General features: G+C 36.2%; 1 protein-coding gene across 2 annotated transcripts in view; it reads right to left on the bottom strand.

Moving 5' to 3' along the window:
* The window catches only part of RNF13 (ring finger protein 13), a 140,511-nt gene that overhangs the window by 77,203 nt on the left and 46,499 nt on the right, over positions 1–16,809 (bottom strand). The gene's annotated exons all lie outside the window — the stretch shown is intronic.

Here is a 16,809-nt window from a genome sequence, read left to right as displayed (position 1 = left end):
TTATATCAACAACTTTCTACAATGTTAAAAAATATCCACTGCCCTTTTCTCTAATGCTTTGTTAGATCATTCTTCTAAAATCTACCAGTAACTTTCACATACAGGCCACATTTAATTCCTTTTTCACAAACAGTGGGAGATTACGCTCCTCTTATGAAACAAAACATCCTTACCATTCATTACTCATTATTTTAAGCTCCTTTAACATTCTGCTCTGAATACACTTGTCTCATTTCATGTGGGGTCTGTTTAAGTACTAGGATGGATAAATAAGAACTGAGTCCCCACTCAAGTAATTAATATCTGGAAAGAACTAACAGATCCAATTAAGACAAGAGAAAACAGAGTAAAAACAACATGCAGTACAAATGCACAGAACAGAGAAAATTATTCTATGTGAGGCAGTACCAGAAAAGGTGATGTTTGTCTTGGCTCTTAAACTTTACTATACTTCACTTTGGTGCCAAAAATTAAATATACGACTGTCAAGTGATCTGACCAATATAACAACAGATAGGAACTATCACACTTTAACCTGTTCTAGATACTATATGTCTATTGGTGAACTGTAAAACTAAATTAGGTTTCTAGTGAACACACTACAGTCATTTCAACAAATTTTTGACATGTTGCTACTAAGCTATATTTCTCCTCTTTTCAGTGCCTATCTTTTAAGACTCGAGGGCAAGGGACTTCCCTGGTGGCACAGTGGTTAAGAATCCGCCTGCCAGTGCAGGGGACACGCGTTCTAGCCCTGGTCCGGGAAGATCCCACATGCCGCGGAGCAACTAAGCCTGTGTGCCACAACTACTGAGCCTGTGCTCTAGAGCCCGCGAGCCACAACTACTGAGCCCAGGCGCCACAGAACCCGTGCTCCGCAACAAGAGAAGCCACCACAATGAGAAGCCCATGCACCGCAACGAAGAGTAGCCTCCGCTCGCCACAACTAGAGAAAGCCCGCTTCCAGCAATGAAGACCCGACACAGCCAAAAATTAATTAATTAATTTAAATTTAAAAAAAAAAAGACTCGAGGACAAAACATTAGTATATTAACCATTCCAAACTTCAGGACATCTGCCAATTTGATAGCCAAACCTTGCATGTCTTTCTGCACATCACTGAGAGTTATATACTAATTAAAAGTTAAGCCTTTAACTGGATTAAAAGGAAAGGTTTTTAAAATCCTCCTCACAAATTAGATATTACATCTATAGCATTATTCAGAGCAGTAACTAAATATCCTTCATCTCAAAGTTACATCTCACTCTGTACACTCTGCTAGAATTCTCCCCAATAACCTTTTCTGGTTATATATTTTATCAGTGACTTAGATTTTAGATTTAATAAAATCTGATTAAAAGATGTCATAAAAATATAATAAGCTCATTAATAACTAAAAATATTAAAAAAATACTTAAAAGTGCTAAGTCAGCAATGTAATAGTTTAGACCAACTTTTTTTTTTTTTTGGGCTGCATTGGGTCTTCGTTGCTGCGCCAGGGCTTTCTCTAGTTGTGGCGAGCAGGGGCTACACTTCGTTGCGATGCACGGGCTTCTCATTGTGGTGGCTTTTCTCTAGGCATGCGGGCTTCAGTAGTTGTGGCTCGCGGGCTCTAGAGCACAGGCTCAGTAGTTGTGGTGCACGGGCTTAGTTGCTCCGCAGCACGTGGGATCTTCCCAGACCAGAGCTAGAACCTGTGTCCCCTGCCACTGGCAGGCAGATTCTTAACCGAGACACCAGGGAAGTCCCGAGATCAACTATTTTTAAAACGTTATTTCTGAAAAAGGTCACAAGCATTAGAAACAAAATTTAACTCATTTTAATATTCTAAAACTGTCAAAGTTTTAATTTTAAAAAGTCCCAGACTACTATACTTGTTTATTAATTGCACTGAGATTAAAAGTGAACAAAAGAAAGCACATTTACACAATGTTGATACATAGTTCTAAAATCACTCATCTTAATAATTTCCTCAAATGAGAATTTTTGAGTGATTTGTTTTAATGGATTTGATAATTAACCATTATCAATTACCTACTGGATGCTAAGCTGAACTTCCACTTCCCAACCATGATGGAATAACACGGGCTAGTTTTAACCTCTTGCTTTAATTAACTAGAGAACCAAAAAAAAAAGATATGAAATGTCAGCTTTCAAACACTGGACAACAAACAGCACAACAGTGATTCCTGAGAAAAGGAAACAAATGAGATGAGCCCTATAAAAACCTTAGCTCACTGCCTGGAGAGATTCCAGGCCTCAGGACAGGGCAGGGGCACTGTCCTGGTAGTCTCAATAAGTTGAGGAGACAATTCATAATTTGGGGAGGTCAACACAGCTAGATTCTGTGGGACACAACATTGGGGAGGAGCGAACTGCAAAGAGAGCTCCAGATATCTGTGTAGAGGCATCCACTCAAGTCATTGGCTGAGTAGTAATCTGCATACGTATGTGAGGGAACTACCAAAACTAAGAAAGAACCATGAGAAAGGAGTAAACAGAACAATCTCTGGAGTTCACACAGGGCTGGGAATAGTTTTACACAGAGCATGAAACAGAGTCCTCAGAAGACTGCTGCCTCAGAAGTAAGCCACATTAGCCCTAAACATTTGAAGCAAATGAAAATAAAGATACAACTTACCAAAATTTGTGGGACACAGCTAAAATAATACTTAGAGCAAAATTTATAGATCTAAATACCCATATTAGAAGAGAGGAAAGGTTTCAAATTAATGACCTCAATGTTCATCTAAAGAAACTGGAAAAAATAAGAGCAAATTAAACCCAAAATAAGAGAAGGAAGGAAATAATAAGTAGGCACTTTCCTCACACTAGTCTACTGGATCTGTACTATTACAGACAAATAGGTAGACCTAAAGAAGTTGAATAACTTGCCCAGTGACAGAACCAGAATTTGAAGTTCAGTAACTCTGACCCAAAAGTCCAGCTTCTTCCCATTTTAGTACACTGTTCATCTTTACAAAGATATGAATTAAACCAAAACTGAGTTCCAAGCTTCCCTATTCTCAGCACAGCACTCTAGTAATTTTGGCATTGTGCTAATATTATCACCACTTCTATGACAGAACTTACGTGCTTATTAAAATCATTAGCACTCTGTTTACATTTTTTTCTTCTTTTTCTTATACCTTCCTATTTTCTCCTATAATCCCAGCATCTTTCATGAGATTGTATAAAGGTCCACAAGGTGGTTTATAGACAACTGGTATTCCAAGTTATTTGTTCCTGTTGTTAACTATCATTACTAAACTGAAGTCCCAGAATACACAGATAGCTTTATAGTTACAACTGAGGATCACAGATCACAAAGGCATTATCATTCCCATTTTAGAGAAGAAACTTAAGCGGCAAAGATAACATACCCAATTAACATTCCACTGTTAATGAGTCAAACCTAGAGCTGACTCAAATGATGGTCCTTTTCTTCAAAACATGGTCTTTCAAATTTAATATAAACACAAAAAGAAAATGATTTTGGTGAGATTAGTGGGACTACAGATTATTCCTTAAAGTTATTATTTCCATTATGATATTTGTGCTAAACAAATATACTTGGAAAAGAAAAAAAGCTCAAACTATTTAAAGAGGAAAATACCAGGTGTCAAGAAGGGAAATGGTAGCATCGAACCATTTCGATGTAACTGAAGTACCTGTTACTCTCGAGTACATCCTAGTGTAACATTCCCCTTCCTGGTTTTATATTTATCAACTTTTCAATTTATAAATACTGAATATAACTCATATCTACTCATATTAAAATTGTTTAGATAGGACTGAGAAAAAAACTCTCACAAAACTGCAATGATTTTGAGTGTACATACTTCCACAGTATTTGATATGGTTGGTAATCACTCAATTTTTATAAGGTGAATCACATAAAGAAGGCTCAAATTAGAAATCCTCTTAACTAATGGGACCTAATCAAACTTAAAAGCTTTTGCCCAGCAAAGGAAACCATAAACAAAACACAAAAACAACGTACAGAATGGGAAAAAAATATTTGCAAATGATGCAACTGACAAGGAATTAATCTCCAAAATACACAAACAGCTCATACAGCTCAATACCAAAAACAAACAAACAACCCAATCAAAAAATGGGCAGAAGACCTAAATAGACATTTCTCCAAAGAAGACTACAGATGGCCAAAAGGCACATGAAAAGATATTCAACATCGCTAATTATTAGAGAAATGCAAATGAAAACTACAATGAGGTATCATCTCATACCGGTCAGAATGGCCATCATCAAAAAGACTACAAATAATAAATGCTGGAGAGGGTGTGGAAAAGAGGGAACCCTCCTACACTGTTGGTGGGAATGTAAACTGGTACAGTCAGTATGTAAACTGAAAAACAGTATGGAGGTCCCTTAAAAAACTAAAAATACAACTACCACATGACCCAGTAATCCCACTCCTGAGCATATACCCGGAGAAAACCATAATTCGAAAAGATGCATGCACCCCAATGTTCATTGCAGCGCTATTTACAATAGCCAAGACATGGAAGCAACCTAAATGTCCATCAACAGAGGAATGGATAAAGAAGATGTGGTACATATATAATATACAGTGGAATATTACTCAGCCATAAAAAAGAACAAAATAGGGCTTCCCTGGTGGCGCAGTGGTTGAGAGTCTGCCTGCCGATGCAGGGGAAACGGGTTCGTGCCCTGTTCTGGGAGGATCCCACATGCCGCGGAGCGGCTAGGCCCGTGAGCCATGGCCGCTGAGCCTGCGCGTCCGGAGCCTGTGCTCCGCAACGGGAGAGGCCACAGCAGGGAGAGGCTTGTGTACCGCAAAAAAAAAGAACAAAATAATGCTACTTGCAGCAAATGGATGGACCTAGAGATTGTCATACTGAGTGAAGTTAAGTCAAACAGAGAAACACAAATATCATACGGTATCACTTATATGTGGAATCTAAAAAAAAAGGGTACAAATGAAACTTACTTACAAAATAAAAACAGACTCATAGACATAGAAAACAAACAAGGTTACCAAAGGGGAAAGAGGGGGAGGGATAAATTAGGAGATTGGAATTAACAGATACACACTACTTTCTACAAAATAGATAAACAACAAGGTCCTACTGTATAGCACAGGGAACTATATTCAATATCTTGTAATAACCTATAATGGAAAAGAATTTAGAAAAGAATACACACATACATGTGTATGTATCTATGTGTAACTGAATCACTTTGCTGTACACCAGAAACTAACACAACATTGTAAATCAACTATACTTCAATTCAAAAAAAATAAAAATACAAAATAAATTTTAAAAATAAAAAACAAAAATGTACTGGCAGTTCTTTTCAGGGCAGTGAGGGGGAAAAAAGAAAAGGCATCCAAATTGGAAAGGAAGAAGTAAAATTATCTCTATTTGCAGATGGTATGATCTTACACATAGAAAATCCTAAGAAATCCACTTAAGAATAATTAGAACTAAAAATCAAGTTCAGCAAGGTTGCAGAATACAAGATCAATATAAAAAATCCATTGTATCTCTATATACTTACACTGAGCCATCTGAAAAGCAAACTAGGAACACAGTATCATTTATAATAGTATTAAAAATAATAAAATACTTAGTAATAAATTTAATAAAAGAAATGCAAGACCTGTATACTAAAAGTTACAAACCTTGTTAAAAGATATTAAAGAAGACCTAAATAAATGGAAAGGGTTCATGTTCATAGATCAGAAGACAATATTGTGAGGATGACAATACTCCATAAATCTACAATTTCGATGCAATCTGTATCACAATCCCAGCTGGATTTTTTTTTTTTGCAGAAATTGACACGGTGATCCTAAAGTTTAAATGGAAATCCAGGGTACCCAGAAAGGCCAAAATAATGTTGAAAAGGAGAACAAATTGGAGGATCCACACTTTCCAGTTTCAAACTTACTAGTATATAGCTATGAAATCAAAACAGTATGGTGCTGGCATATAGACAGACATATAGATGAATGGAGCAGAATACAGATTCCAGAAATAAACCTTCATATTTATGATCAACTGACTTGTTTTTTACCAGGGTGTCATGATAGTTCAATGGAAAAAAATAGTTTTTTCAACAAGTGGTGGCGAGGCAACTGGATATACACATGCAAAAGAATTACACTGGATCCCTATCCAATACTATATATAAAAATTAAATCAAAATGAATTAAAGATCTAAATCTGAAAACTAAGACAATAAAAGTCCTGGAAGAAAACATGCATAAATCCTCATGACTTTGGATTAGGCACTGGTTTTTTAGACATGATACTACCAAAAGCATAAACAGTAAGAGAAACAACAGACAAACTGAATTTAATCAAAATTTAAAACTTTTGTACTTCAAAGGACACCATCAAAAGCCATTGAAACAAACTAAATGGATGAATTGTATGGTATGTGAACTATATCTCAATAAAGTCGTTACTTACAAAACATGAGGACGTGAGGCTGGTCACTGAATCAGACGGTTTTTAGTATGACTTGTGATTGTACCTTAAATACGCCTGTTTTTACTATTAATGTTGTTTGTTAAATTCTTACCCAAAAAAGTAATATCTGTTGAATATATATATCACCTAATACAAAGTCATCTAGAAACACATGTCTCATGAATGCTCTTGAAGTGCACAGCCCCTTTGCATAGGCTCCAGTCCACTGTAACCAGTGATAACTACTGTTTTTGCAGATAACAAGACATTTTTATCTGATGGAGATGCATTCCTCTTTTTTCTTTTTTGTTTCCTAGATTACACTGGGTAAGTAGAAATATATTCCAAATGCTTAATCGATCACCTCTTGGTTTTAGAGTACTGTTTTTTTTTTTGTTTCCTAGATTACACTGGGTAAGTAGAAATATATTCCAAATGCTTAATCGATCACCTCTTGGTTTTAGAGTACTGGCCATCCTATCTAAATATAATTTATCTTGCTAAATATCTACTATATCTTTCCTTATATCATCAAAATAACATTAACTTGATTGCAAATAGAATTTCACATTTAATGTAAATTAACAAATATCTTCTCCCAAAGTTTACTACTTCAAACTAATCTGCAGACTTAAATAATTTGCTAGTGATCTTATTGTTAAAAAGAAAAAAAGGAGAGGGGGGCAATAAATCATGGTGTCTAGGATAAAGCTAGGAAATAAGATCAACAATTCCTTTTTCACTTAAATTGATGTTGAAAGATTTAAATAAAGAGAAATCATAAGAGATCTGGTTGACAATCCTTTGGTTTTTCTATTATCAAATTTAAATCTTAAAAATTACAACATAATTGATAAAAATTTAGACTATAGCCTTGAGTTTTACTTAACATAGAAGTAGTTGTCAGGATTTTGATTTTACAATATTCAAGCTCTGTGAAGAAAAGTCCATCTGGTACATGCTTCTCATTCAGCATATACAGATATTGCTTCACTCAGTGGATATTATCTTGACATTTTAGAAAACAAAATGTGCCCTCTGGTGGACAATACCTTTTAGTTAATATGTTACATACCGCTCCACCAGCATACCGAAGCACACCATTATCATTCTTAAGAAAAAAAAAAATCAAGAATTCTCACTTCAGTCTGAACCAACAGACTGAAATTTAGAAGATCAAAACACTGGTATACTTGTAGGACTTGCTACATCCAACAAGATAGTATCTTTAAAAACAAGAGGAATTTTAAGTGGATTGAGCTTACACTGTAATTACATGTCCTTTAAGATGGCCTTCTAAACTGCCATATAATCAATACACACCAGTAAGGAATATTTATTAGTATTTTGTATTCTGTAGTGCTTGGCAGATCCTCTAAGAACATAAAAGCTTTAAATGTGTTAATCAGTTACAGAATTCTTAACAAAATCTTTGATAACAAAAAAGTTCGGAAACAAATACAGAAAGTAAATCTGTGAAAACTTAAGAGACAGCAAAGAAATTCTCCTTCAGTTTTGCAAACAAAAGTGAAACCTGAGTAAAAGGAATTCTTTTGTAATGAAGCCAAAAACACACTGTTTTCTAAAAAAAGAAACACAGACCTTCGATCATTCATTACTCACTATATCATCTGCTGTTTGCAATTTGTTATCATCATAACTCAGTCATAGTTGAGCACAATCTATTGATAGTTAGCTTAAGTTGAATATAATCTGGTTATCAATCTGATTAAGGGGGCCAGGACTTAAAATTACTGATGGAAATGGTCAGATCCTAACTACAGAAATTATTTCAATATTCGGTATTCAAAGAGAATGGCAAATAGCACGAAGGGGTAGTGCAGGTAAACAGGTAAAAGTAGGGAGAACAATACAAAATAGTAAGTGTTAGTACTGGTATTAGTTTTTCTGTTAATTTCAAAGGTGATGATCACTGACTTATTCATTAAATGAAATAAGAAATACATTAAACGTGGGAAAAATAAATTATTTCATCACAGCAAACTCTCACTTAGAGAAGAAGGAATATACTATCAAAATCTCCAAATTGGTCAGAAACTCATATACCAGCCATATACAAGAATACTTGATTTCCCATTTCCTTGCTAGCCACTGAAAGGCTTTTTTTTCCACTAACGTGATGAGTGTGAAATGGCATTTAGTTATACTGTATACAAGGTCACATTTTTAAGGATGTTCACTGCAACACTATATAGCAAAAAACTGACATCTTACATATCTACCAACAAAAGAATAAAAAAATAAATTGTGGCATATTCATAAAATGGAGTACTATTCTTTAAAATGAATTAAGACTATGTAACAACATAAATTTCAAATATAGTGTTAGATGAAAAAAGCAAGTTTAAAAGCCAGACCAGGGCTTCCCTGGTGGCGCAGTGGTTGAGAGTCCGCCTGCCAATGCAGGGGACACGGGTTCGTGCCCCGGTCCGGGAAGATCCCACATGCCGTGGAGCGGCTGGGCCCGTGAGCCATGGCCGCTGAGCCTGCGCGTCTAGAGCCTGTGCTCCGCAACGGGAGAGGCCACAACAGTGAGAGGCCCGCGTACCGCAAAAAAAAAAAAAAAAAAAAAGCCTGACCAAACAAAGTTTAAAAGCAAGCACAATAGTGGTTATAGATGCTTATATAAGGTAACACGTTTTATAACATTAAATGGAAAATATATACATAAATTTCAGGGTAATGATTATCTATGAGGGGGAAGATAAGGGAATGGAATTGGAAGGATAAAAATAATGTTCCAATGGAATTGGTAACATTTTATTTCCTCTTTAAAAACTGGTAAAATATTAACATTTAAGTATCAATAGTAGATATATTGGATGTTCTATTATTCCCTTACTCTATGTTTGCAATATTTAATAATTTTTAAAAATTAAAAGCAATCTAAATGTCCAATGACACAGGGAAGTGGTTACAGTATGGTATAATTCAAGTGTTACAATAAATTGCAGAATTTCTACTGATGATATGAATACATATATTTTTACACGAAAAGATATCCATGATATTGGATATGCCATGATATTGCCAAATTTTAAAAAGTTGCAAAATAACATATATAAATGCATAAAATAAAGTCATAAATGTATCTATGAAAACTCATATAGTTGGACTATAATCTCTTGGTTGTGGAATTATATATGATTTTCATATTCTTCTTTATACATGTCCTATTATCATCTTAATTTTTATAGTGACCATATATTACTTTTATAATCAGAAAAATATTTTTTCATGGGCAAAAGAATTAAAAAATTACCTTTTTACTGTATCAGACTGAGAAAGCCAACAAGAAAATCTAATGAAAACTACTAAGTGAACAAACAACAAAAATGCCCAGTAATGAAACAGGGATGTATGCAGGGGAGCTGTGTTGATTTATGGTATCAGATACCTAAGCCTCTGCTGAATTCCAAGGTGATAGGAGAGTAAACAGAAAAAAGCAGGTAGGTCCAAGGATGGTGGAAGAGACTAGGGACCAAACTGTGGAACAAAGGAAAAGAAGCAAGGTTGGATTTTGGGAATTCCAGATAAGATGGGTGGGATATGTGTAGATTTTCCCATCCATTCTTTTCAGGCCCTCCACTTTATGCTCTCTCCCTGCCTCCCCACTTCTAAGTGATAAACTGTCATAATGAAATAATTCTTCATTATTTTCTACATCTCTGATTCATAATAAATGAATGAGCAATCATCACTTTTGAAATTAACAGGAAAAGGTTTATTTTATAAGTTCAAAAGTCACTGAAGAAGCATTCTTTGAATATGATCTAAGTTGGTACATTTGAAAATGTCTTTATATTTTAGAATTCTCATTTTATGTATAGTCAGGTGGTTTACTCCTTATTTTGATGGTGCTATTTCCTCATTTTTCCTTTGAAAAGGAGACTCGGACCTCTGTTTTAGTCTACAAATAGAAGGTGACACCGCAATAGTTAATAGTTCCTAGGAGTGAGGAAGCCAAGCACATTCACCCTTAACCAAGACTTCTTTCTATCACAAAACTGTCAAGTGTTCTGGGAGGGAAAATACAGTAGCTGGTACTGAATATCTTCCCTACAAAGAACGCAAAGGGAGTCTCACAAATAAGGCACCCAAACCACTTTTCCTTGCAATATTTGCACTTTCCTTCATAGTAAAAAAAAAAATCTCTTCTAACCTCAAGCCTTTGCATTAAACAAAATCATTTCTTATAAAATAATCCTAAAACTAACTAGTAAATTAACTTTCAAAGAATAATAGTTTGTGAAAAATTAACTGGTGATGATATAGTGTATTAATTTAAGAATAATGATGAGGAAAAATAAATCATTTATCATATAAGGAACCTTTTATTTGTACCTTTGTTCTATATAATAGGAATGATAGTCAAGGACAAATCTGCATGTCATGACCTTTATCCTCTATGCCTTCTCATCCACATGAAGAACTTAGGCTGAGTACCAGATTACAAAAACACTGTATACAACGATCATGGTAAATCTAGCCCAAAAGGTATTTTGCTGAAAACAAGATTTACCATTGATAGGAATACTCAGGAAATCTGATACTAGTCTTACTTATCAGAGATAAACCTTGGTTTGAATTTTTAATAATCATTATTATTCCTTCTACCTATCAAGGCACTTTTTAAAAGTACAGAAACAAGAAACCTAGAAAAGCTTGATCGTCCTGAGACTGGCCTTCAATGTGTAACTGAATTACTCCATGATATTGATAATACACACAGAGTCTAGCAAGAAACCTTGCTAGCATTACAAATCTACATGGTAAAATCTTGACTATGCAATAATGATGCTTTAGTAGTTGGTTATTCATTTCAAAAAGGTAAAAATAGAGGCCTATTTTAAACTATACAATAAAATAATTCTGGGTACATTAAAGACCTCCTAAGCAAGGAGTTGGGGGCATGGGAAAAATTTACAAATTTTGGACTAAACAGAGGAAAATATTTCAAGACCTCAGGGTAGGAAAGGATTACTTAAGATACAGAAAATGCAAAACATCAAAAAGATGTCTACATTAAAATTTAAACTTCAGCATAATTTTAAAAGGCAATTTAAAGTTAAAAGGCATAGCGCTTCCCTAGTGGCATAGTGGTTAAGAATCCACCTAGCTAATGCAGGGGAGACGGGTTCGATCCCTGGTCCGGGAAGATCCCACAAGCCGCGGAGTAAGGAAGCCTGTGCGCCACAACTACTGAGCCTGTGCTCTAGAGCCCGTGAGCCACAACTACTGAAGCCCACATGCCGCAACTACTGAAGCCCAAGCGCCTAGAGCCCGTGTTCTGTAACAAGAGAAGCCACCGCAATGAAAAGCCTGCACACCATAATGAAGAGTAGCCCTGCTCGCCACAACTAAAGCCTGTGCACAGCAACAAAGACCCAACGCAGCCAAAAATGAATAAATAAATAAAATTAAAAAAAATACATTAACCAATTTAAAAAAATATGAGCTGTTATTAAAAAAAAAAGTTAAAAGGCCCAAAGAAGAAAATATTTATAAGGCAATATAAATAAAGGATTAGTGTCTGGTTTCCTACAAATCAGTACTTTAAAAATTAACAAACCAATACAAAAATGAGTTAAAAAAAAAAAAAGACAATTCAAACTAAAAGAAACCTGATTGACCAATAATACTATAAAAAGATGCTTGATCTCACTAATAATTCAGGAAATCCGAAGTAAAAGCAGTAAGATACCACTTCATATCCATCAAGTTGGCAAACAATTCTGACAATACCAAGTCTTGGCAAGGATGTGGCAAAAGAGTAACACTTACATGTAGGTTTTTCCTTTAGTGAGGGAGGAGAGGGAATGGGGTTACACCACCAATCCTAGAGGTTAAAGACCTTCTGAAGTGTCTCTTCAGTCCTTCTGAAGTGGACTCTCAGTAATGAACTCCTTGTGAGTATCTAACTCTGGACAATGGCCACACTATACGAGCGTATGATATTTCATTGCCAGGTCTCTTATAAGGTATTTAGATTTAAAGGAACATACTGATGCCATATATCTTCCCTTTTGACCTGAGCCATTTTTAAAGGAAAAAAAAAAAAGGTTTTCTGGAAAAGGTACCTGCCAAAACAGCCAATTAAAATGTGTAACTGAAAACAAAGAGCTTCCCTCAGGCAAAAATATCAAATCTTTCTTTTAAAACTTCTACAACACTAACATGCCATATTTTAATCCTTGCAAGATTCACATTTTTACATTAAATCTCAAATAGCGAAAATTTTCTTTGCTTACTATTAGCTTAATACTGGGGCATAAAAATGGAATGTAAACACAGAATTTCAACTGATATGTGTTATATATATCTGATCTCTTATAAATGGTGGAATCCAGTGATACTCTAAAATCTACAGAATACAGAACATAAGCCTACAAAAACTATCCCAACTAAACACTCTGGCCAAAGTTTAAAAGTTAAAATATTTCTCAGCTATGTCTCTTAATAACCATACAATATTTTTAAATTAACTTGGTTATATTTTTAACACAGTCATTTAATTAGTTTTATAGACATTACACTACAGTAAGCCATCCCCACTTTATTATCAAGTCCTCCTTTTAACGATAAAAAGTAGGCTAGTATTTGTGAATTCTGATTCTGGGCAATGGCAAGCCAGTCACATAAATATAAAAGCTACCCATAATGATCCAACAATTTGTTAGAATACTCTCTTTACTATCACTGTATTTTACCTCCTGGGCTCGCCCTATATTGTCACAGTACAAAAGCAGGCAGATATTTAACACTATTTTTTCTCAGGCAGTGAATAAATACAGTTGTCAAAATTCCTTTTAAATGTAAACTAAATTTACAATAACACAGAGGAGCAACAATAAGAATATGGTTATCAGGAGTTTATGGCACTCTTTAAAACAAGCTTAATAAGCAGAAAGGTTCTTCAGTGAAAAGGGATTGTCTGACTCCTTATGCTGAATGGAAGAAAGGATGCCAGCTCAAAATCACTGGTAATCAGAGAAATGCAAATTAAAAGAAGATAATCCTTTTTGCCCATCAGATTGGCAAAAGTTAAAAAGACTGATAATATCCAGTGTTGGCAAGGGTGTAGGGAAATGGGTATTCTCATACCCATTAGTACAGCTTTCTAGAAAAGTAATTTAGTGTATCTAAGAAAATTTTAGACATACATACCCATGGAATCATCAATTACACTTCCAAACCTCTATCCTAGAGAAATAACTGGACTTTGGATAAGAAACCGAAATATCTGTTAATAGAAAATGACTAATAAACTATGGTCATGCATATTACAGAATACCATACAGTGCTCAATAGGAACATTCTTTCTTTTTTTTTTTTTTTTTTGGCGGTACGCAGGCCTCTTACCGTTGTGGCCTCTCCCGTTGCAGAGCACAGGCTCCAGACGCGCAGACTCAGCAGCCATGGCTCACAGGCCCAGCCGCTCCACGGCATGTGGGATCTTCCCGGACTGGGGCACAAACCCGTGTCCCCTGCATTGGCAGGTGGACTCTCAACCACTGCGCCACCAGGGAAGCCCAAGGAACATTCTTTCCACGGCTGTGGAAAACTCCCTAAGACACAATGCTAATGTGGGGAGTGCGGGGTGTCAGATGCAAAGTAATGCCGTAGTAGATACCTTCCATTCACAGTACCCACATCTTTCCCCATGCTAGGAAGCCCACCTTCTCAAAGCAGACTAAAACAACAAAAATAACAACAACAACTACTACTACTATGTATTGCCCACCCTCCCTCATAGCCAGGTATTTCACTAAAGTATATGGCTAACTATGGAGAACAGTATGGAGGTTCCTTAGAAAAGTAAAAGTGGAACTACCATAAGACCCAGCAATCCCACTACTGGGCATATACCCTGAGAAAACCATAATTCAAAAACAGACATGTACCACAATGTTCACTGCAGCACTATTTACAGTAGCCAGGACAACCTAAGTGTCCATCGACAGATGAATGGATAAAGAAGATGAGGCACATATATATACAATGGAGTATTACTCAGCCATAAAAAGGAATGAAATTGAGTTACTTGTAATGAGGTGGATGGACCTAGAGTCTATCATACAGAGTGAAGTAAGTCAGAAAGAGAAAAACAAATACCGGATGCTAACGCACATATATGGAATCAAAAAAACAAAAACAGTACTGATGAACCTAGTGGCAGGGCAGAAATAAAGATGCAGACATAGGGCTTCCCTGGTGGCGCAGTGGTTGAGAGTCCACCTGCTGATGCAGGGGACACAGGTTCGTGCCCTGGTCCTGGAGGATCCCACATGCCGCGGAGCGGCTGGGCCCGTGAGCCGTGGCCACTGGGCCTGCGCGTCCGGAGCCTGTGCTCTGCAACAGGAGAGGCCACAACAGTGAGAGGCCTGCGTACCGCAAAAAAAAAAAAAAAAAAAAAAAAAAAGATGCAGACATATAGAATGGACTTGAGGACACAGCAGGGTAAGGGGAAGCTGAGACAAAGTGAGAGAGTAGTACTGACATATATACACTACCAAATGTAAAATGGATGGCTAGTGGGAAGTGGCTGCATTGCACAGGGAGATCAGCTCTGTGCTTTGTGACCTCCTAGAGGGGTGGGATAGGGAGGGTGGGAGGGAGACGCAAGAGGGAAGAGATATGGGGACATATGTATACATATAGCTGATTCACTCTGTTGTAAAGCAGAAACTAACACAACATTGTAAAGAAATTATACTCCAATAAAGATATTTTTTTAAAATGGGTGAAGAAGGGAAAGAAAGAAAGAAAGGAAGGAAGGAACGAACGAACGAACGAAGGAAAGAAGGGAGAAAGGAAGAAAGGAAGAAAGAAAGAAAGAATATGGCTAGTAACTATGTGGTCTAGAGTCTGTCAATTAGAAAAATCCAGGTGTTAGATCTGAGGAAAACAGTTTGGCAAAGGGTATCTCTTTGATTAACTTGGGTAGCAATAGAGGCAGATTGTTTTAAGACCACAGAGGCTTCCTGATCAGAGACAAGGTGATGTGTTTTTCTCTGGGAGTCAGTGGCTGCCATCAATCTTTCATCAAGCCAGTTCTACAAGGTGCTTCTGGGTTTTATTCCTGAAACAGTTTGGAAAATGCTTCTCCAGGCTATGATACTCTGAACATCTTTATCCCTTCATAAATCCCTTTCTAGATAAATTAGCTAGAATGGGTTTCCTTATAAAAATTAAGAAACCTTTCTTATTCACAAATGATAACCATTTATGAACTTCACAAGTTCATAAATTTATGAACTAAAAAGCACTACATATTTAGAAAAGGATCTAAGAGCACATTTAACACCCTGATGCTGAACTCTGAAGAGGAAGTGGTATTAATATGTATAGATGAGGAAGGGGTACAAGAAGGTTTTTTCCTTTTTCCTCTGTATACTTCTTTTCTGTTTAAATATTTTTACAGGGGACTTCCGTGGTGGTTCAGTGGTAGAGAATCTGCCATCCAATGAAGGGGATGTGGGTTCGATCCCTGATCAGGGAACTAAGATCCCACATGACGCAGGGCAACTGAGCCCACGTGCCACAATTAGAGAAGCCCGTGCACTGCAACGAAAGATCCCGCGTGTTGCAGCAACTAAGACCCGACACAGCCATAAATAAATAAATAAATGGTTTTTTTTAATTTACAATGACAAATAGTTATACAACGTTGGGAATTTTTTTAATAATTTAAAATCTTTAAAAAATTAACCACTGATATGTCCCTCTCGGAGACGCCTGCTATCCTAAATGAGAATAACAGTTTTATGGTACTTAAATAAGGAATTTTAAGAAAGTTAGAACAGGAATCCACCTTGGCTGAGAGATACATGTGTCACCAGAAAGGACCCTGAGTCAGACCAAATATGGGCCAAGCAAGATGACTGGCCAGAGACAACCCTGAAACTAACCCCATTACCATAAAACCTGAGACCTCGAGCCAAGTGGTTGAGCAGTTCTCCTGGGTTCCCTTATCCTGCTGCTCTCTACCCGGGCGCCCCTTCCCAATAAAGTCTTTTGCTTTGTCAGTTAAAAAAGAAAGAAAGAAAGAACAAACTGAAAACTTTCTGTGGTACATATATACACAATTTCATGTATTCTAACTTACATAACATAAAAATCTTATATTATCTTAGAATAGGGAAGGAACTTCTAAGCATGACTCCAGAGGGAGAAGGGAAAGATAACAATATTTAACTACATAAACAAAACTTCTGACACTTTAAAATTAAAAGATGAAGGACAAACTGAGAAAAATGATCTGAGGCATATATGGCAAACAATAGATTGGCACTTTTAATATATAAAGTATTCTTACAAATC

The sequence above is a fragment of the Phocoena phocoena genome, chromosome 4 (genome assembly GCF_963924675.1).
Source record: "Phocoena phocoena chromosome 4, mPhoPho1.1, whole genome shotgun sequence".
Lineage (NCBI taxonomy): Eukaryota > Metazoa > Chordata > Mammalia > Artiodactyla > Phocoenidae > Phocoena > Phocoena phocoena.
This window is presented reverse-complemented; position numbering and strand designations above follow the sequence as displayed.